Source organism: Notothenia rossii (assembly GCF_949606895.1).
Source record: "Notothenia rossii genome assembly, chromosome: 4".
NCBI lineage: Eukaryota > Metazoa > Chordata > Actinopteri > Perciformes > Nototheniidae > Notothenia > Notothenia rossii.
The window spans coordinates 93,320,491-93,342,346 of record NC_136902.1 but is presented as its reverse complement, the minus strand read 5'-3'; the positions used below and the strand labels follow the sequence as shown (position 1 = coordinate 93,342,346).

Genomic DNA, 21,856 nt, shown 5'->3' with positions numbered 1-21,856 from the left:
TTTGGAGTGAGAAGACTATACACTAAAGGGGCTGACTCAACAAAAACTACCTAATCCATGGAGTCATTTTTCCACGTCACACACACACACACACACACACACACACACACACACACACACACACACACACACACACACACACACACACACACACACACACACACACACACACACACACACACACACACACACACACACACACACACACACACACACACACATACAGACACACACACACACACACACACACACACACACACGTTAACAACATGCTTGTTTCCAGGAAGCTGAAGTGGTGCTTGCGTGTCTGTAGGCTAGGGAATGTTAGCTCTCACACACACACACACACACACACACACACACACACACACACACACACACACACACACACACACACATATATTCACTGATATGACTGCAGACTTTTACAACTACTACTACTTTATTGACTTTATTCTTCCTGACATTTTCCAGCACGTTTCTGAGCCTCTCACGCCAGGGTCACTTCCTGTCCTCTTCCTGGTCATCGAGCCATCATAGTGGAGGTCAAAGGTCAGCAGGGGATTGATTTTGCGCTGCAGAAAAATTCAGACAAGATGCAGACAGGCGGGAAAAAGAGTTGAAGAGGAAGGAGACGCTGGAGGTCAATTTAAAACACAACATTAGCCAAACTGGGGCCAGTTAAATGAAAGCATGCCTCTTGAACTTGATCTGATCCGTGTCTTCAATAGGAAGTTGTAAGATGATTACAAATGTTGAAACGGAGATAATACAATCTTGATTGCACGTCTGGTAGAGAAATCGCTTCAAATCCCACTTGAGCTGTTTCTGCGTTCCATAAAGATGTCTCTTATTGTGAAAAGCCAATGTTATTTTACCCAATATAATAGTTTAGTATATCATGTAAGCGTATAAGTGTGAAATAAATGGTAAAAATAGCCTGGTTCAATATAATGTTTTTTATGCATGCCTCCTAATTATTTTTAAGCTGTCTTTGGCTCTTTTCTGCTGAAACAATGTACATTTCCCCTCTGTTGGACGAATAAAGGTATTCTGATTCTGATTCCTTGTGTTTCATGAAGGTTACTCTTATTTTGAAAAGCCTGTATTTAATTAGCATAATAATGTGTAGTACAGTACAGTATCGTTTTCCATGAATACGTTACAATGAGTGTGAAATAAATAAAAATGGAGATATCAAAATCTTGACACTTAGGTAATAGCCTTATTAGGCGCTTTCACACCGGAGTACTTTTCCCAGGAATAGTTCCGATAGTTCCTGGGATTTTGCGTTCACGCCAAAAAGATCTGGAACTAGAACTTTTTTTTTCGGGAACCTTTTCAGAGGAAAATGTTCCAATTTCAAATAATTGCAAACCCCGCCCCTTAAAAACTCTGAAAAGCTTTTGTGAAGCCGCCATTTTATTTGCTCGGATTAGCATTATTAGCATTAGCGTTAGCCCTGTGCACCAACGGAGAGAGACTAACTTATGGCAACACAAAAGAAAACATGGGAGATTTGGACAGGAGGAGGTGTCGGCGCTTCTGGCAATTTACTCGAAAGGCTTCCAGTCCCCAACTCCGGGGACTTCCGGCCGGGGACTTCGGGTGGCAAACCACTTCATGGCGTATACTGCCACCCGAAGTCCCCGGCCGGAAGTCCCGGAAGTCCCGGGTCTTAATGTTGTATACAGACACGCAATTACATTTAAGACTGCTATTGCATATTTATTTCACCCAAAACTGAGTGTAGAAGTACAGCAATAGGACAAATATACTCTAAGAAAGTTAATGTTCCAGCAGTATTGTACATTTAGTAGTGGATATGCAATGCAGACATAAACAACTATCTATAGTTTCTCCTTATATCGCTTCTGAATCAGCTGAGATATGAGTCAGTGTCCAACATAGCACAAAGATACGCTTGCTTTTCCCTCTGCTTCCAGTCTTTATGCTAAGCTAAGCTAATACCAACTCACTCTCAGAGAAAAAATAAATCATCTTTTGGGACATTAGCTGAAAATCACGATTGACTACTGAACACACCCAATGACCAGAGACCACAGCAAACACACTCTCACACACACACACACACACACACACACACACACACACACACACACACACACACACACACACACACACACGCTGCAGGTCTGTAATTAGCAGCATGGTTGGAAAGCTAATTAAAGACCATCAAACTGAGCAGATTTCTGATTTAATGATCGAAATCCTCCAGAAAGCTAATTATATTTATGTATGAATCGACCGGAGTTGATCAAGTTGATCAAGTTTATCAGATCCAACATGTGCACAGAGATACAAGTGAACTGTAATCATTGAAGCACAAGAGAGCACACGTTCCTTATGATCAGTAATATGTAATTTAGCTGCACCCACAACGTTAACGGCAATAAAAAAGCAAGTTTTTAATTTGAGAGAAAGTGGCGACACGTGTCCTCAACAGGAGTCACACCAGGAAACATCTCTGCAGAGCTGTCGAGGGTTCAAGGTCGAGTCCGAGTCATTTCTCAAGTAAAGGTTATTTATGGAACACATTTCAGAGATACAAATGTTTTAAATAAGCATTACCACACCAACCAAATGAAACGGAAAACAAGGCAACCCATCAAAGAGAGAGATTGGGAAAACAGTAGATTCTGGTAGATTCAAAAATCTATTATCTTGAATTTAAATGACAAAAAATGATTCAATCACAATCTAAAGAAAAGTTGGATTCAGTTGCAAAGTCTGAGCATTTTGGAAAACGAGTTATAATAATAATTAGGGTTAGGGTTAGGTGACAAACACACGTAAGATATTTTTGATTTTGTTATTTGTAAATAATGAGCCAAATTTAGATACTGTATAAAATACCTAGGATATAAATAGTACAGTACTGATTCATACCAAATTATCATATCATAAGAAGTTGCTTTGACTGTCAAACAACTGTGGGGGAAGACAAATGTACAACAGTTGCACTCTGAAGGGTGCATTCACACCTAACAGTCCGCTCTCAGCTGCGCACCGGACCACAGTTTCTTACATTGTTTAATTTTTCAGAAGGTTCGGTTTTTGTTCACACGGGCAAAACTCAAACTATAAACTTTAAACACAAGTCATGTGCTCGGAAATGCTGTTCAACCATTGGTCAGATATTAAGGGGGTAAAAACGCAAATCCCGGCAATTTCTACCGGAGCCTCCGCCATGGAGCATCGGGACTTTCAGCAGTTTATTCTCATGCTGCTGTTAATCTGGAGATCAACAGACTCTAGCGGCCCGCGCATATGATTATATAATCAGACAACGTCCGATAAAAAACATTATAACACATATAATGAGAAACGTTCTGCAGTAAGGAGGGGCGTTTCACCGACGACAGGTGTTTGATGTAGTTGACGGAGCATTTTTACTTTACACGACACAGTTCAACACTTAATTCTGCTTCACTCTTTATCTAAACAACCTTGAAAGACTCTTTTGCTAAAGATGTTTGAAGACATCCGCGTTCTTGTGACACGTAACTACTACGCTTCCTATGTTTTGGTGCGGAATGATGCAAATGTTAGTATTTGACGCCTCACAGTGAGAGTCTCTGTATTTACTGTAACTCCCTTAAACACGTCTGTCCATCTTTTAAAGGCCACCTGCAGCCTTTAACACGCTGTCTTCTTCCTGCACACACACACACACACACACACACACACACACACACACACACACACACACACACACACACACACACACACACACACACACACACACACACATGCTGACATATTTTCCTCCAGCTGATGACCTCTGACCTCTTACTTCCCCCCAGTTTATTTGTTCTTCTCTCACCCACTTCAACAAGAAAACAAGCCAAGTGGAGGAGGAAGTGTTCACATCATTTACAGCAGTATAAGTACTCTGTTACAGTAAAAGTACTTTATTAAAGGTATGTACAGTAAGAAGCTGCCAAATAAAAGTAGTGGAGTCAAAAGCTGGCCTACACAAAATTACTTTAAGATCGAGTTTAGTAAAAGTAGAAATATCTAAAAAGTACCTCAACAGTATAGTACAATACTTAAGTACATGTTCTTTTCATCAGTTAGTGGGCACACACACACACACACACACACACACACACACACACACACACCCCCACACACACACACACACTCAGTCCTTGAGGTTTTGGGCGCGTCATGCCGCTCTGCCATCAGTTGCTCAGATTGCCTGTAATGAGATGGCAAACAGAGCCAAGATGGCCGCCGCCGTGTCATTAGCAGTGGAAATGTGGTCGCTTATTAAAGATGGAATATCAATAGGAGCTGATCCGGCTCACAGGAAGCAGCCGAAACACGAAACCCAGAGACCACGAGTCCCTCTGAATTCACACAGGAGAAACATTTATTTCAGCCCATTCACTCCTGATTTGTTCCCAATAAGATGGTTAAAAGTCCTTATATTTTTCGGATATATTGATCTTTAAAGTTGAGAAAACATATTTACAAAATCACAATATAGGCAACATGGGCATAGACACTAAAAAAGGTTTCAGAACGATCAATTTGCAGGTTTTACGTCGTTGTTCTGGTGCTCATTTGTCTGAATTTACAGTTGTGTTTAAGAAAATTAAGTAAATGAAAAGACAATGATATCTAGTAGAACCCAAACACAGAAGAAGAAGAAGAAGAAGAAGAAGAAGAAGAAGAAGAAGAAGAAGAAGAAGAAGAAGAAGAAGAAGAAGAAGAAGAAGAAGAAGAAGAGGAGGAAGAAGAAGAAGAGGAACTTTCTCTACGAGTTTCATATTTAACATATTTATTCACTTTTACCTGGATATTACCTCGTTTATAACCTTATTCATAACGGCCATGTATAATGTATTCATGGTACAACAGGAAGAGGTTCAAGCACATATATATATATATATATATATATATATATATATATATATACATACATTTACAATTTATAAATGCATGCATTAGGCCTATATATTTTGGGTTGTATTCTGGGATTTGTATTATATATATCGCGTTCTTCCCGTCTCTGTAAAACACAAACTTCCTTTCTTTTTTTGTTGGTGGTTGAATTGCTGTATCTTGACATCCTCGTAAACGAAGAAAAATCTCAATTTGAAGAGAATTGTAAAGAGACGATTGAAAGACAGCGATCCAATCTTGTGGAGAGTTTGTCGGACCCTAAAATCTTTTTTACGGGGCGACACATTCTGCCTTGAAAATAGGTTCAGCCAGAAGTGTCTGCCCAGTTTAAAAAGAGTCCAATAAAAACAAACAAACCATAATTACAAGTCTTATTCTAAATGAGCTCTACAGTAAAGTGAATAATATGATAGAGAACCTTTTTAGGTTAGTGTTTTAGGTCATGTTAGAGTATGGACACACACACACACACACACACACACACACACACACACACACACACACACACACACACACACACACACACACACACACACACACACACACACACAGAGACACACACACACACAAACACACACACACACACACACACACACATACACACACACACACACACACACACACACACACACACACACACACACACACACACACACACACACACACACACACACACACAGCTCATTGGCTAATTGTCAGGAGGAAAGTGAGTTGTGGAATGTCTGAGTTTGGAATAACACTGTCAGGACCGGGGCCAGCAAAGAGCAGTGTTTACCCTGTTAACACTTGCTTACATCTGCTTCTGTTTGTGTATGCATTCCATCAATGTGTGTGTGTGTGTGTGTGTGTGTGCGTGTGTGTGTGTGTGTGTGTTTACCTCAGGTTGTGTTTGTCCAGTATAAAGCTCGGACTGGTAAACTGGTTGCTTAGAAGGAACAGATGTGGCCAAGAATGTCCCTCTTTGTGTATGTGTGTGTGTGTGTGTGTGTGTGTGTGTGTGTGTGTGTGTGTGTGTGTGTGTGTGTGTGTGTGTCGTGTGCATGTTGAGTGGTGCATATGAGGTTTATTTCAATCACTTCAAATGGATTTAGCGTAAGAAGAAGCAGGTGAGATGTCATATTTTAGGACGGTCACAGTACTTCACGTCACCACCGCTAAGCTAAAGGAGGCTAATGTTGGGCTATAAAGGATCTACAGCACGGTCACATGACTTCACGTGACCACCGCTAAGCTAAAGGAGGCTAATGTTGGGCTATAAAGGATCTACAGCACGGTCACATGACTTCACGTGACCACCGCTAAGCTAAAGGCGGCTAATGTTGGGCTATAAAGGAACTACAGCACGGTCACATGACTTCACGTCACCACCGCTAAGCTAAAGGTGGCTAATGTTGGGTTATAAAGGAACTACAGCACGGTCACATGACTTCACGTCACCACCGCTAAGCTAAAGGAGGCTAATGTTGGGCTATAAAGGAACTACAGCACGGTCACATGACTTCACGTCAGCACCGCTAAGCTAAAGGTGGCTAATGTTGGGCTATAAAAGAACTACCGTACGGTCACATGACTTCACGTCACCACCGCTAAGCTAAAGGTGGCTAATGTTGGGCTATAAAGGAACTACAGCAGGGTCACATGACTTCACGTCACCACCGCTAAGCTAAAGGTGGCTAATGTTGGGCTATAAAGGAACTACAGCACGGTCACATGAATTCACGTCACCACCGCTAAGCTAAAGGTGGCTAATGTTGGGCTATAAAGGAACTACAGCACGGTCACATGACTTCACGTCACCACCGCTAAGCTAAAGGCGGCTAATGTTGGGCTATAAAGGAACTACAGCACGGTCACATGACTTCACGTCACCACCGCTAAGCTAAAGGTGGCTAATATTGGGAGTGATGACGTTTATTCGTCTCATTCAGACACTTGTTAGCAACCACCATTTTTAAATCCACCAGTGTGGTATTTACTGATATATTTTATGACGTAGAACAACACTTTAAAATCCACAGACCTTATTTCAGGCTACTAACATGACGTTTCTTTATTCACTGACTTCTTTGATTTCCAATACTCATTAAAAACCATTATAGTTTTAAGTTAAAAACATGGATATAAAGCAGTAAACAAATAAATGATCAACTAGCCTACTTCTGAAGATCACAGTGTTACTAATCGGGCCACCCAGGAAACAGACATTTGTAGATATTTAAATGTTAAGTACAGGTACAAGTACTTTGGCAGCGAGTTTAATTACCACATTTTTCTTCAGGATTTTAATTAAGTCGTTTTCTTGCTTTTTTACGAGCTGAAAGGCCTTCAAATTTCCACCTGTGGTTGCCATGACGAGAGCCTCTGTTTACTGTCTGTTGTTGCTTATTAGTGTGTGTGTGTGTGTGTGTGTGTGTGTGTGTGTGTGTGTGTGTGTGTGTGTGTGTGTGTGTGTGTGTCTGTGTGTGTGCGTGTGTGTGTGTGTGTTCCGGTTCCAGTTGTTAAAGGAGTTCATTCAGTCTGAGCTCCTGAGAGGAAACGTATTAAACTCATGAAAACACTCGTACAATACCACAGTGTGTAAATATTCTAAGTAAAAGTACTCAATACGCAAAATGGCCCACTTCATAATAATATATTTTATTTTATTTGACCAATCAGAGTTCTGAGAGGTACTGAGATCTCGCCTTAATGAGAATTAAGATTTGTGAAAGAAGATAAAACATGTATTTATTTATTTTTAATAATGTAATACTCTAATGCAGACTGTAAAACACAGCATACCTAATAAAATGATTATTTGTATTATTATATTTATTATTATTATTATCATTATATTTGTTATTATTTTGTTCATTATTTTACATTATTATTATTGTGTTTATTGTTTTATGTTATTGGTATTATATATTTTTAATAATCTTTTACTATTTTTTGTAATTATTCAATTCAATTATATTATTATAATGTATTTTTTTATTATAATTTATATGTATTATTATTATTATTATATTTTTTAAATAATTTGTTGTTATTATTAATTATTTTTGTATTAATATGAAGCTCTCTCTCTCTTCTTCTCCCTCTCTCTCTCTTCCTCTCCCTCTCTCTCTCTCTCTCTCTCTCTGATGGTTTTTGGACCTCCCCCCTCTCCCCCCTCTCCCCCCCACTCCCAGTAGCAGCAGACGGGTTGCCTCTCCGCCTCGCGCTCATCTCCATGCTCATTCACGCGGACACCGAGCCGTCCGCGTGAACCTTCATCACCTTCATTTAAATCTTAATTAGTGATTACCTGAAGATCTCGCGCGATTTCATTTGATGGATTCTGGGTTTTTGTCTTGCTTTTGGTCCGAAGAACTTGTGGACGAACCGGAGGAGGACGAATTTCTGGAAGTATTTCAGTGTGTGTGAAAGTGTGTGTGAGGGGAACGTTGTTGAAAACTGAAAAAAGTTTTTTATCTAATGCGTCCGGAGCGGAGGGATACACAGCGGAGAAACACCGAGAGAGAGGCGGGGAAAGGAGGCGTTTCACCGGCTAATGGACCTCCATGTCTCCCCCCTGACACCAAGGTATTGGAAACACACTTTACACACAGCTGGGAGAAGTACTCAGATATTATACTAGAGTGAAAGTAGAAGTACTCAGATCTTGTAGCCTACTTGAGTAAAAGTAGAAGTATTCAGATCTTGTATTTGAGTAAAATTAGAAGTATAATCACATCTTGTATTTTGTAAAAGTAGAACTACTCAGATCTTGTACTTCAGTAAAAGTTGAAGTACCAGAGTGTAGGAATACTCCGTTACAGCGAGAGTGAAATTAGTCGTTGTGCAGATTGGTCCATTTCAGAATAATATATATGATATGTTTTATAATGATTGATCATGAAAGTGTTCTCAAAGCTGGTAAAGGTGCAGCTTTTTGTATTGTAAGTATATGTTGTTGCTAATACTGTACTGCTACCTGAGTACAGTGTTGCATGCAGCACTTCTACAGTATTTTTTACAGCATATAATACCACAGAGGAGAGGACTGGGGTTTAAAGGGCACACCCCTCAAAAATAAGACAACAAGCACAATGAGACATACATGGAAATAGATAAAAGTTGATACACATAATCAGACCATTTTATAGAAATCATATGAAATGAAAAGGAAAGGGTCATTTGGAGACTCTCATGACACCCTTTCACAATAAAAGCCTTCCTATCGATTCCAGTATTGATCATTTGAAAGCGTCTTCCCTCTTCATGTCTTGTGAAGATTTTATCTCAGGCTGTAAACGTGTACATGCTTCCTGTTCAAATTAGGATGCTTGTGCGTGTGTCTTCAAAACGTGTACATGTTTGCAGTGTGTGTGTGTGTGTGTGTGTGTGTGTGTGTGTGTGTGTGTGTGTGTTTGTGTGTGTGTGTGTGTGTGTGTGTGTGTGTTTAAAAGTACTGCATTCTCACTCTAACACACACATGCCACCATTACATCATTGTTTAAAGCCTCTGATTAGCCTCTGATTGTATTTGTGAGGTTATTAATTGTCTGTATAATCCCAAATCTCAAATTAGAAGTACCAGGATTAAGCATGTACGATATTTACTGATCCTGTCGTGCTCCCCAGAGGATGAACCACTTTGATTTAATGACTTGTCCTGCAGAGAAATAGCAACGTAATGCTGTAGTTTGCATGTCCGCCTGCAGAGGGCGCTATCGGGCACTTTAAAACCAGTTTAAAACCTGGTTAGGCAAACTGGATTAAATTGATCTGGATTAAGGGTTTTCTCATTCTGTCATTTGTTTGAAGCATCTTTTTATCAATGAATGAAAATGATTTAGCCAGGCATTATATACAATGGTTTACTCAATAACCCTTTTAGAGATGCTTTAAGATTACTCCAACCCATAAAAGCATTAAGATGATCCTTTACAAGCTACAGAATGAGTACTTTGACAACTAGTACTTTATATGTTAATCTTTATTACGTTGTTAGGTTTGCTTGCCTTTTCTTTTATTGTAGTATTACTACTTTAACGTACACCTCTTACCACGAGTCCATCCTCTATGTCCCTCAATAGGCTGTAAGAAAGGAAGAAAGAAAGACATAGTCAATGTTTTTGAATTAAATGTAAGATAAAATAAATCTGAACGCGTCTTCTTTCACCCTCTGTGTCTCATCTTCCAAAACACTTCTTGTAAAAACAAACTTCCCACACAGAAAAAAAGAGAGGGAGAAAGTGAGGAACTGATAATAACAGATAACTGATGAAAACAAAGTTGTAGGATAAATGGTTTAACGGGCCAAAAACACAGAGAGAAGTCTGAGGACAATCTCATTTTTCAACTCACAAGTATTTGGGTTTTCAAAGCCAGATATATGTTTTTCCTCTGTGCCATAGAGCTCCAGTGCTGCACAATTAAAGCACATAATTGAGTGTGTGTGTGTGTGTGTGTGTGTGTGTGTGTGTGTGTGTGTGTGTGTGTGTGTGTGTGTGTGTGTGTGTGTGTGTGTGTGTGTGTGTGTGTGTGTGTGTGTGTGTGTGTGTGTGTGTGTGTGTGTGTGTGTGTGTGTGTGTGTGTGTGTGTGTGTGTGTGTGTGTGTCTGTGTCTGTCTGTCTGTCTGTCTGTCTGTCTGTGTGTGTGTGTGTGTGTGTGTGTCAAGCAAATGCCTGTTGATGTAAGTGCTGCAACTACTGATAATCTTCATCCTTTAATTTGCCCAAAACCAATGTTTTATTGTTAAAAATGGCAGAAATGAGTGAGAAATAATAAAAAATTGTCAATCACAGTTTCTCAAAGCTCAACGTGATGTCTTTAAATGTCCAAAGATATTCCCTTTAATGTTATTCAAGAGGCTGAAAACCGAATTTTCTGACAGAAAAATCAAACAGTTTTGATCAAAATAGTGATTTTCCTTAGATTGGCTGACTAACTCTTAGAAAGTCGCACATTCTTAAATATAAACGCCTCATTTTGTTAGTTTGCTTGTTAAAGAACATTTTATCCATTTATTGATGTTGAGAGATTAAGCTTTCGTACAGTTATGATTTCTAAACATCCCACAATCCTTTGCAGAGTTGTCAGGTGTGTGTGTCACCTGGTGGTCCTTCACACACCTGTGTTAATCATTCCTCCCTCTCTTCCCTTTCCCTCTCATCCTTCTCATTGCATTATAAATGAACCCCTAAAGACTTACAGCTGAGTGTGAGCCGTTATCAGTCCCGCTCATCGTCTCCGTTTGAACCAGTTTTAAATGAAGACTTATTGCAGACTCAAGAGGGTAAAACTGAAAGGAGATAAGGGATGACGGAATAATAAACATGAAGCAGGATTCTCAGTTTGATCGAAGACACTGAAGCATCTTCCTCCCCCTCTTCCCTCTCTGTCCCTCCATTGGTCCAAGAAACTCCCTTTAAATATTTTACTTTCACTCACATGTCTTTCACTTCTGTCCATCCAGCCCCTGCTTTCTCTTCCACTCTTTTATTATTGTACTTATTCTCTGCTTCTAGTCAATCTCTGAAGAAGACACTCAATGGTTGTGGGTTCGAGTCCCACCAGATTCGGGCTTTAGATACTACGGGGAAATTTAGAGTATTACGGTTCCAGTTAAACTAATGAAAGTTAAACTCCCGTGAAGTCCAATCAAAGTTAAACTTCAGATACTGGGACGAGCGTTGAAAAGTTATTAGCTCGGATTAGTCTTCCTGCTAAAATAAAGATGTCACTTTAGGAGGAGTAATTCAAAGAACCAGAGCTCTTATGCTGCGTTCACACCGGACGCGATGCGAATATTCGCTTCGTTCTAAACGCTCGAGTTTCACCGCGGCTGCCAGCTGTGTTTACTCGCATCATTCAAACAAGACGCGCTGGCTCGGGAGCTACAACTAGAACAAGATTAACTTATTTGACCGTGATTTAATTGTAATACACTTTTTAAAATGATGCCGAAGTAACAACATACTGATACCGGTTAGTAAAAACCATGAATTAATGCTTTGACAAGTCTAAAGAAAAGACGGCAGGCGAAACACGTTTTAAAATGCGTGTTTTCTGAATGGAGATCGGCTAAGCTAACGCAGTATATGCTCCGACCGTCCACACTCACAACAACGGCCTACAGACATAAACAAACCAGTGACTGTATTCTCCATGACACAGACAGTCTGTGGTTTGGACTTGTTTAACTTCTGTCTAGTTTCTGAACAGACATGAGGAGCTGTGAGCTCTGAGTGCTAACAGCTAACGGCTGATGTTTTGGTTTTCTGGTTCAACGTCACTGACGGCAGGCTGAGATCCTCACCGCCGATTGGCTACCGCGAAATCGCGTCACGCAAATTTGACGCTCTAGTTATAAAAATTGAACTTGAGCGGTTGTCGCGGCCCCCTCCGATCACCTCAATCGCGCTGCGCCGCCCGCTTCAACCGCTTCATGCTCGCCGTCGGAGCGAATTTGCGTCTGTCCGCGTCCCTGCATTGACTTTACATGTAATCGCGCTGCCCCCAAACATCGCATCGCGTCCGGTGTGAACTCAGCATTAGGGCACAAAGGAAATGTCCATGTTTAGGATGATCGATTAAACCTTCGTAGTATTTAGAAGCAAAATAAAGGGAGATTCAAGAAATATGTAAAGGGTGTTCTTTAAACTTAAAGGCAGCGCTGAACAGATGATAGAACACTTCACCCCAAACTGCTCCTGTGGGGATTGTCCACAGTATTGAGTATGTAAGTGGCTTTGGATAAAAGCGTCTAACAAGTGACATGTCATTTTGGTTTAGGATGTGAAGGTTGTTGGTTCAGTTTCCTCTGTAGTTGTTAAAGCAGTGACTATTTAAACTCTAAGATAACAGGTTTAAGAGTCAAGCTTTAGATACAGTTGTAATCCTTTCTCGCTAAAACAATGAATTCAAATTGGAGTGAAGTGATTTGAAGGTTACAGGTTCGAGTCCCACCCGATTCTGCAATCACCTTCACCAGTCAACTTTGTACCATTACAGATTGGGTTGATCCCTTTCTACTAAAATAATTAAGTAATTCCAATGTCGTTGGTTCGAGTCCCATCATGCCTGATTTGGGAATCATATGAACTTTCAAGTTAGGATTACATGATCAATCTCGAAGAAGGAAACAACTGATTGGTGCTTTAGTCAAATGTGAAGGTTGTTGGTTTAAGTTCCACTAAAGTTAAACTTGCAGTGGAACTTAAACCAAGTGATTAAAGGAATCCTTTCTGCTCTCTGTATTTTCTGTGACTGAGTTCCCATGAATGTGTTTCATATGTAACAGCCCAGTACTCTTTATAGAAGTACATGAATGTGTTTCATATGTTCAACGTTTTTATTATGTTATGAGAGACTGAGCAGCTTTTAAAAAACACAAGGAGCCATTGATTCACAGACAAACAGAAATCAAACGCACCCCAAATATCTAAAGTATTTTGAGGCAGTTTTCATATCGAGGCCATGCCGGATAATTATGGGATGTGGAAGAATCGTTTCCTCAGCGACCGGTGTTTATCGTTTATAATAATTAGTCCGACAATTTAGCATCATTTGAGGTTGGACAGAGGCTCTACTGTGACGTACAGCAGTGTGTGTGTGTGTGTGTGTGTGTGTGTGTGTGTGTGTGTGTGTGTGTGTGTGTGTGTGTGTGTGTGTGTGTGTGTGTGTGTGTGTGTGTGTGTGTGTGTGTGTGTGTGTGTGTGTGTGTGTGTGGTGTGACAGATGTATACCGCAGTGTTTCCAACCTCAGAGCAATGCAGTAAACATAAACAACACACACACATACATACATGCAAGGACACATACAGTAAATATACATGTTCATTACACACACACACACACACACACACACACACACACACACACACACACACACACACACACACACACACACACACACACACACACACACACACACACACACACACACACACACAGATGCATTTCAAATAAAATAGCTGTACTGAAGCGAGAGAGACATTTGTTTAGTTATATTTCCAGAAGTGGTCTCCACCGTCATCGAACGCTGTTTTTACTCAGGAAACAGAACAAAATAATCAGATAGGAGTGTGTGTGGTTTCGTGGTGTAATGGATAGCGCTTCTGACTCCTGGTTGAACTCTTAAGAGGTGGTGCTCAGGTTGTGGGTTCGTGTCTCATCAGAGTCAATGTTTGAATGTGGTGACCAACATTTTAGGGGCCTTATTTTAAAGAAACAGCATTCTCTTCATGTTTGCTTAATATGTTTTTGAATTAAAATAATTATTTAACATAATGGGTTCATCTTACATCCCTCCATTACATGTAATCATGATCGGTGTAAAAGTTATTCCATATCTTGCTGATAAATAATCCTTGTTGGTGAAGGAATTAAAAGTACTTAAGCAAAGAGACTACTGGTTTTGGCATGTTAAGGTCAGTGTGGATGCTTCATGCCATATAACCTGTGGAAATGGATAGGGCAGGAAAAGTGATGCAAGGGTCACACCAAGTCTGATCTCAAGAGAAAGTCCTGAGAAAACATAGTTATTAAACTAACAGGGCATTTGGACAAGGCAGACGTCAGCTCACCTGGTGCTTCCTATATTGATATACGGTTATACCAAGCTAAATATAAATCTGGCCAGCAATGTCTCTGTATACTACAGAGAGAAATACATAACCCTACCTGAAGCTATAGCTGTAAGCACAAACAGTACTCTGTAGATCTGGTGTCAAACATGTGGCTCTGTGGCGCAATGGACAGCGCATTGGACTTCTAGTAAAACACTGGAGAAGTGATTCAAAGGCTGTGGGTTCGAGTCCCACCAGAGTCGAATGTTATACATCATTTGGGACTCATCAAACAGATCATCAAGACTAGAAACTGTACCTACTCATGTTCAGTTGATGCATGCATGCCTCGGGCAAAAGGACATACTGCAACGTGAACAAAAGTGAAAAGAATGTGTATTTGTTCCAGAATGCGCTGTATGGTTCTGTCTTCTTTTCAAACAGAAAACAATACTTCTAAGGGGTCACCTAACAGAAAGGTGATATCGTTGAATATGTGGAGCATTGGGTTTGAGTACCTCCAAAGTAGGGGAACATGTTGTCGTTAATGATCTTCAGCACTAAAAATATCTAGTTGTTTTAAACCGGTTGAACTTCAATAATCAGCTTTCTTTGAGAATTATTCTCTAATTTAAATCACTCATGTAAACCTCTGGAAAAGGGCTCTGTGGCGCAATGGACAGCGCATTGGACTTCTAGTAAACCACAAGAGAAGTGATTCAAAGGCTGTGGGTTCGAGTCCCACCAGAGTCGATCATTATAAATAATTTGAGATTCATCTTTAATGTCAAGATCTGTAGAAACAATGCTCTGATTTGTTCATTGTGTTCGTGGTTTAAACCAGGTGCTTGCGGTTGTTGTCACATTGGTGTGTGTGTGTGTGTGTGTTTGACACTTCCTGCTGTCTCTCCGTGCATTCCCACTGTGAATCATTGCCCGCTCTGTCTCGCTTTATCATTCCAGTCTTCCCATAAAAACTCTCTGTCATTTGGATTCTTTCCACTAATTTGAGACACACACACTTAAATATGTACTGGGAATTTCCAAATACACACACACACACACACACACACACACACACACACACACACACACACACACACACACACACACACACACACACACTTAGCCTGATGCGTAAGTGTCTTCTGTGGAACAGCTGACGACAGATTTAAAGAGTCTCAGGTTGATGGTCCAGCAGTCCACTGAGAGGACTCTGCTTCCCACAAAACAACACAGGACAATAGTCCAGGGCTGCGGTTTGATTTAGCCCCTCACTCCGATGACGTGCATCTGAGTATTATCACAAATGTCTTTTGTTTTTGGAAATTTTCTTATTTTTAGCCATGTTAGATGCTTTAGGGATGTCTGTCAAACTTTAGGTATCGCCAAAATCCTGCAGAACTAAATATGTTCCCATGAGTCTCTTCTGCACTTTGTGTTGTCTGATACAATTCCTGCTTGTTGTTCATACTTCCCCAAATGACATTCAAATATTGTCCTGTTATTAGTCAATGCTTTGTCGAAAAACGAAAAAAGTTGCTTGGAGCCATAATGTTTAATGTTTCAGGTCTAGTGACTTTATTTAATTTGTCTTTATTGTGTCTTTTGGAGGCGTTTAGCATTATATCCCAAATGTAGACCTTCAGCAATTAGGCGAACAATCTATTAACCGATTGATTGACAACTATTTTGATAATTGACTAATTGAATAATCCGAACATGCTGTTTTTAAGCCTCTCAAATATTGAGATTTGTTGCTTTTTGCTGTTTATTATTATATTAAAGTGCATATCTTTGGGTTCTGGATTGAAAAAACAAGATATTTAAAAACATCTGGGAATAAGGGATAGACATTTTTCTGTATTTTCTGACATTTCTAAGACCCAACACCTAATCAATTAATCTAAAAACTGATTGGCAGATTAACCAATAAGGAAAATAATTGTTTTGCTACTCTAAAGGTTATTTCCATGATGCCCACCGACCACAGCAGTTTGTTTACATTGGAAAGAATTACAAAATGAAGTATAATGAAATGAGTCAGAGCTGGCTGAGTACGGACCATTGTTCAGGCGGTCGATGGACACCATTGTTCTGCAAAGCAATGAACAAAGAAAATGTAAATGCTGCTCACAGCTGCAGAAAGGGCGATGAAACGTCTCCAGAAAGATCTTAGAAAACCAAAACAAAATAATGCATCTTCAGAAAAACCATTTAATCTTGGTGGTTTAGAGTCAGTTTGATGTTGTTGGTGTCTTGTAAGTTCCTGTAAGAATAACAAGTAAGATATGTTGATGTCTTGTAATCCCTTTGAAAAAGATTAGAACATATTGTTGTGACACATTTCAGATGTTTAAATACAGTTATCCTACGGTTTCCCTTCATATTTAGTTTCCCCCCTGGTCTTATTGTCATTTCACTAAGGCCCTGTAAAAGACACTACTGGTCTGTTCTCACCCTTCAAACAGAACAGAAATGGAATAAACTTGAAATGGAAACAAACAGAAGAGGTCTGTCCAAATGTAGCTGCTTACAATCGGAGGTCAGAGTTCACAGTCTTTCTGTCTCAGACTTAATGTTTCCCTCAGGAGGTGCCTTCACAAGACTATGTTCACTTCATTCTTCTGTTACATGTAGCTGCGCTGGGAACTACACATCCTTATATAGACTCTGCCAAACAATTGTAAGTTTCATTTGATTTGTCTGTCTTTCTTAAACAGATTACACAATCACAGTTCTCATGCAATAATATCAGACCCCAGAGGGATGAGAACCCACAACCTTAGGATTACTTTCATAGTATTTGAGTAGAAGTCCAATGCACTATGTATTTCGACACAGACAAATCTCCCTTTGGTATAAATGTATACGTCAGGAAATAGCTGCACGAGTGATTGACGTTACAATCCGGGGGTCTCAAACCCACAACTTTTAAGTCACCTCTTGAGAAGTCGAATTGTTGAAGACTTTGGAGGTAGTCAGACCCAATGCTGCAAGTGTGTTTTGGAAAAAGGAGGAATCATACATATACAGTACATGCATGACATTTTGGCACGAATACACAAATTATTTTTCACTTTGGTCAACATTATAAGACGGAGCCTCGCCGTAGGCCTGCATTGATTCGGTGCACTTCTAGTTGAACCTACAGTTTGCAGGACTTGAATCCAGAAACAAGTTGTTCTTCTACAGAGTATCTAAAGCTCGACTCTGGTGGGACTCGAACCCACAGCCTTTGAATACCTTCTTCTGGGCATACCTAGAAGTCCAATGCGCTATCCATTGCGCCACAGAGCCATGTTTTGGATGCTCCCACTGTGACCTTTCAGTATTGTTGTACTGTATTTAACATCTTAGACTTAGAACAGTTTTGCCTTATCTGCAGTATGTCAGTTATTTAGAGGTTGAAACCCCCTTTTCCAAACAAACCATTTTAGAAAAGGAATTTGAATTTGGGTATATCTAGAAGTCCATTGCGCCACAGAGCCTCACATCTGGGCCGTCTCTCTGCCATTTTGTTTTGTTTTTAAGCATCGTTGTACCATACTGAACTTCTTAGACTAACTTCTCTATTTGTTGTTTTAGCTGCAGTTATTTAGAGGTATAAACCCCCTTTCCGATACAAAGCGTTCCAGGTACTGAATCTTAACATATATAGCCCTACCTAGAAAAGGTCAACTCTAGTGAACTTAGTAGAAAATATCATCCTTCAGTTCTTTCAAGACCTTCTCTGAAGACTGGCTTCTGTGGGACTTGAACCAACAAACTTTAAATCACAGTTTCATTTTTAAATGCTACCTAAAGCTCGACTCTGGTGGGACTCGAACCCACAGCCTTTGAATACCTTCTCCTGGGCACATCTAGAAGTCCAATGCGCTGTCCATTGCGCCACAGAGCCACACATTTGGCTCCTCCCACTGTAACATTTCTAGTATCTGTTTCAGTATTGTTGTGCTGTATTTAACTTCTGAGACTAACTTCTACTGAATATAGGACACGCCTTTTAGCATTAGCTGCAGTATGTCAGTTATTTAGAGGTATGAACCCCCTTTTCCATACAAATAATTTCAGAAAAGCTCAACTCTAGTGGGAACTCACAACCTTTGGGTTATACAGTCTAGAAGTCATTCATTAAGTGAACTTAGTTGAACATTTCAGTTAAAAAAAGACGACCTCTGAAGACTGACTTGTGTTGGACTTGAACCCACAAACTTTAAATTAGAGTTATACATCTAAATGGTATCTAAAGCTCGACTCTGGTGGGACTCAAACCCACAACCTTTGAATACCTTTTCATGGGCATATCTAGAAGTCCATTGCGCCACAGAGCCTCACATCTGGGCCGTCTCCCTGCCATTTTGTTTTGTTTTTAAGCATCTTTGTACCATACTGAACTTCTTAGACTAATTTCTATATTTGTTGTTTTAGCTGCAGTTATTTCGAGGAATAAACCCCCTTTCCGATACAAACAATTTCAGAAAAGCTCAACTCTAGCGGGAACTCACAACCTTTGGGTTTTACAGTCTAGAAGTCATTCATTAAGTGAACTTAGTTGAACATTTCAGTTCAAGCAAGACAACCTCTGAAGACTGACTTGGACTTGAACCCACAAACTTTGAATTATATTTTTCTTTCTGAATGGTATCTAAAGCTCGACTCTGGTGGGACTCGAACCCACAACCTTTGAATCACATCTCGAGAGATCAACTAGAAGTCCAATGCGCTGTCTTTATAGCTCACAAATCATAGTGTTTGGTCAGCGCTGACCAAGCGTCAGTCACAATAACATCACTGTGTGTGTGTGTGTGTGTGTGTGTGTGTGTGTGTGTGTGTGTGTGAGAGAGACAGACGCCATGAGCACAATAGAAACAGCAGGAGAACAGAGTGAAGCTATTGTGTGTTGATGTGTGTGTGCATGAAAGAGGAAGAGAAATTCAGTGTTTAATGTGTATACAAAGACACACACACACACACAAACACACACACACACACACACACACACACACACACACACACACACACACACAGTCAGACCACACACAGTGTGCTGGCCTACATGTGTGTAATGAAGTGAACATGTCACACACATACACAATTAACCTACCACTGGGTCAACACAGAAGGAGGGCTACCATTGACCAAAACAATCATATTTAATAAAGATCTCATGTTACACAAAGTGGGTTAATTTAATAAAATGCTGTTTTTGTCAACGTGCAACAACAACAACCAACATGATACAATGAGAGTATAGACAATAAATATGAGAAAAAATAACAATTTAACCCAAAAACTATGTACCGTGCATTAAAACACTTCTGCAAAAATCCTACAGTATAATGATCCGTACATCATTAATGATTGTTGAAACTGGTGGGACTCGAACCCACAGCCTTTGAATACCTTCTCCTGGGCATATCAAGAAGTCCAATGCGCTGTCCACACAAACAGAACCTAATGGAAGTTTTCTTTTTGCATATTTAGAAATAATCTACTTCTCACTGCCACCTCACTTAGTGACCAACTCCTGAAGAGACACACAAATAAAGTTGTACTTTCACAGAAATCGTCACAAATGCTAGACTTTCTTTACAGAATATAGTATTCCTTTGTGTCCGCTACATAAAGCAGAATATTAGATTGTTTAAGCTCGATGTAAACAGCCGGGGAGGCGATGCTGAGGGCGAAAAAACCCAGGAGGCCTCTGCCTTCAGTGAGCTCATATAAACATGAACCCCAATACAGGCAGGAAAGAATGTAAACACACACACACACACACACACACACACACACACACACACACACACACACACACAGCATGTCCCAGATCGGATATTCACGGCCTTCAGACCTACAGTACAGGATCATTAAGGGACAAGTATGACTAATATCGTTCAGATTTGGTCTCTAAATACGGTCATCAGTCTCTATTTTCTTTTTCCTTTGCTTGTGTTTTAGCTTATCCATAATATATAACGGAGCATGAGGTTACCTGTTGCTGTCCGTGGTTACACTCACTGCTCCTGTTAAGCTCCTATTAACTTCATTAATTAGAATTTCATTTACTTCAGGCGGGGTTTCGACTCGGACACGATTTCTTAGTTTTACCTGCAGTTTGTCATTCAGAGGTAAGAAGCCCCTTGCCCATACTAACATTTCTAGAAACTAAATGTTAAAGCCCTACCTAGATTCCCTTGCGCCTTAAAGCAAGTTTTAAAAATGTTGCATCACCAAAATATTACGTCCTTTTAAGTGTGCTCGGCCTGAAGCACTTCACAACATCTCAAATACTCACAGCTTAAAGGACTTCTCCCTGCTTATCCCTGATCTCTGTGACTGGGAATTGAACCCAAAGTCTCATAATTGGGGGGCGAGACTATAGATCTAACTTCAAGTCACTGAGAAGTTAAACATTGGTGTGTGGATTAGAGGTTTGAACCATGACATTCACCATTTTTACCGAAGACATCTTGTTTTTTTTGTCATTGCCATGTTGTGTTTTGGAAGAGGATCCCTCAGATGCGGGGTCTCTGAACTAATGCCCCAAAATGTGAGTTCCCTGACCGGGAATCGAACCCGGGCCGCGGCGGTGAGAGCGCCGAATCCTAACCACTAGACCACCAGGGACTAATGGGCTCTTATGTAGACAAGAAAACCGATGGTAGTGGGTTGTTCTTTGGTAAATTGGATCGCGCATTGGTCCAAAAAAGGTGATGGTAGAGGGTGAGAAGCCTACTGTCATCCATTATGGTTTACATCTGAAAGAAGCACGGTTTAAAATGATCCCAATAATGTAATTGTAGACTCATGTGTTTAAGTTCTACGGTCCCAAGAATGTTGAGGTACTTTAAAAAGTCCTTCAGAGCCAGATTCAACAATGAGCTTCAAAAGATCTCAGTACAATCTATATTTATAGAAACAGTGAAATGTACACTTCAATTTAAATCATTGCATTATATATGTTTGAGACCCTCTCCATAAATGCAGAACTGTCCTGAAAATGATGATGTTTTTTAGCTTTCTTCAGTAACAAAGTAATCCAGTAAAGGTTGTCTGTTAATAAATACAGCCTTTGGGTACGCCGCGAGCAGCAGCTGCTAACTCACAGGGTTCTTAGCCTCAACATACTAGAGGCTCAAAACAGGGATCAAGTTGAACAGATAATGAACTGGCTCTGTTAACACCCCCTAAAGACCGACTCATTGGGGTTGTTGTGGGTCAACTGTGCTGACAGGAGGCTGTGACCTCTGGCTTTTGACCCTTTTTCACAACGGCCCTCTAGAAACGCTTAAATTGACTCATGGAAGAAAAACTGTCGGGTCAAAAGGCCGAGTCAGCGGAGCGAGTGACGACCGTTCAACTTCATGTAGCTTACGTCT

At 40.2% G+C, this 21,856-nt stretch overlaps 1 protein-coding gene across 1 annotated transcript in view; it reads left to right on the top strand.

Annotated features, from left to right (window-relative positions):
- The first annotated feature begins 8,132 nt into the window (after positions 1–8,132).
- LOC307036012 (uncharacterized protein) overlaps positions 8,133–21,856 on the top strand; it is an 86,599-nt gene continuing 72,875 nt past the window's right edge. Inside the window, exon 1 of the mRNA XM_079675943.1 lies at positions 8,133–8,502. The gene's annotated coding sequence lies outside the window, so the exon portion shown is untranslated. The remainder of the gene's footprint in view (positions 8,503–21,856) is intronic.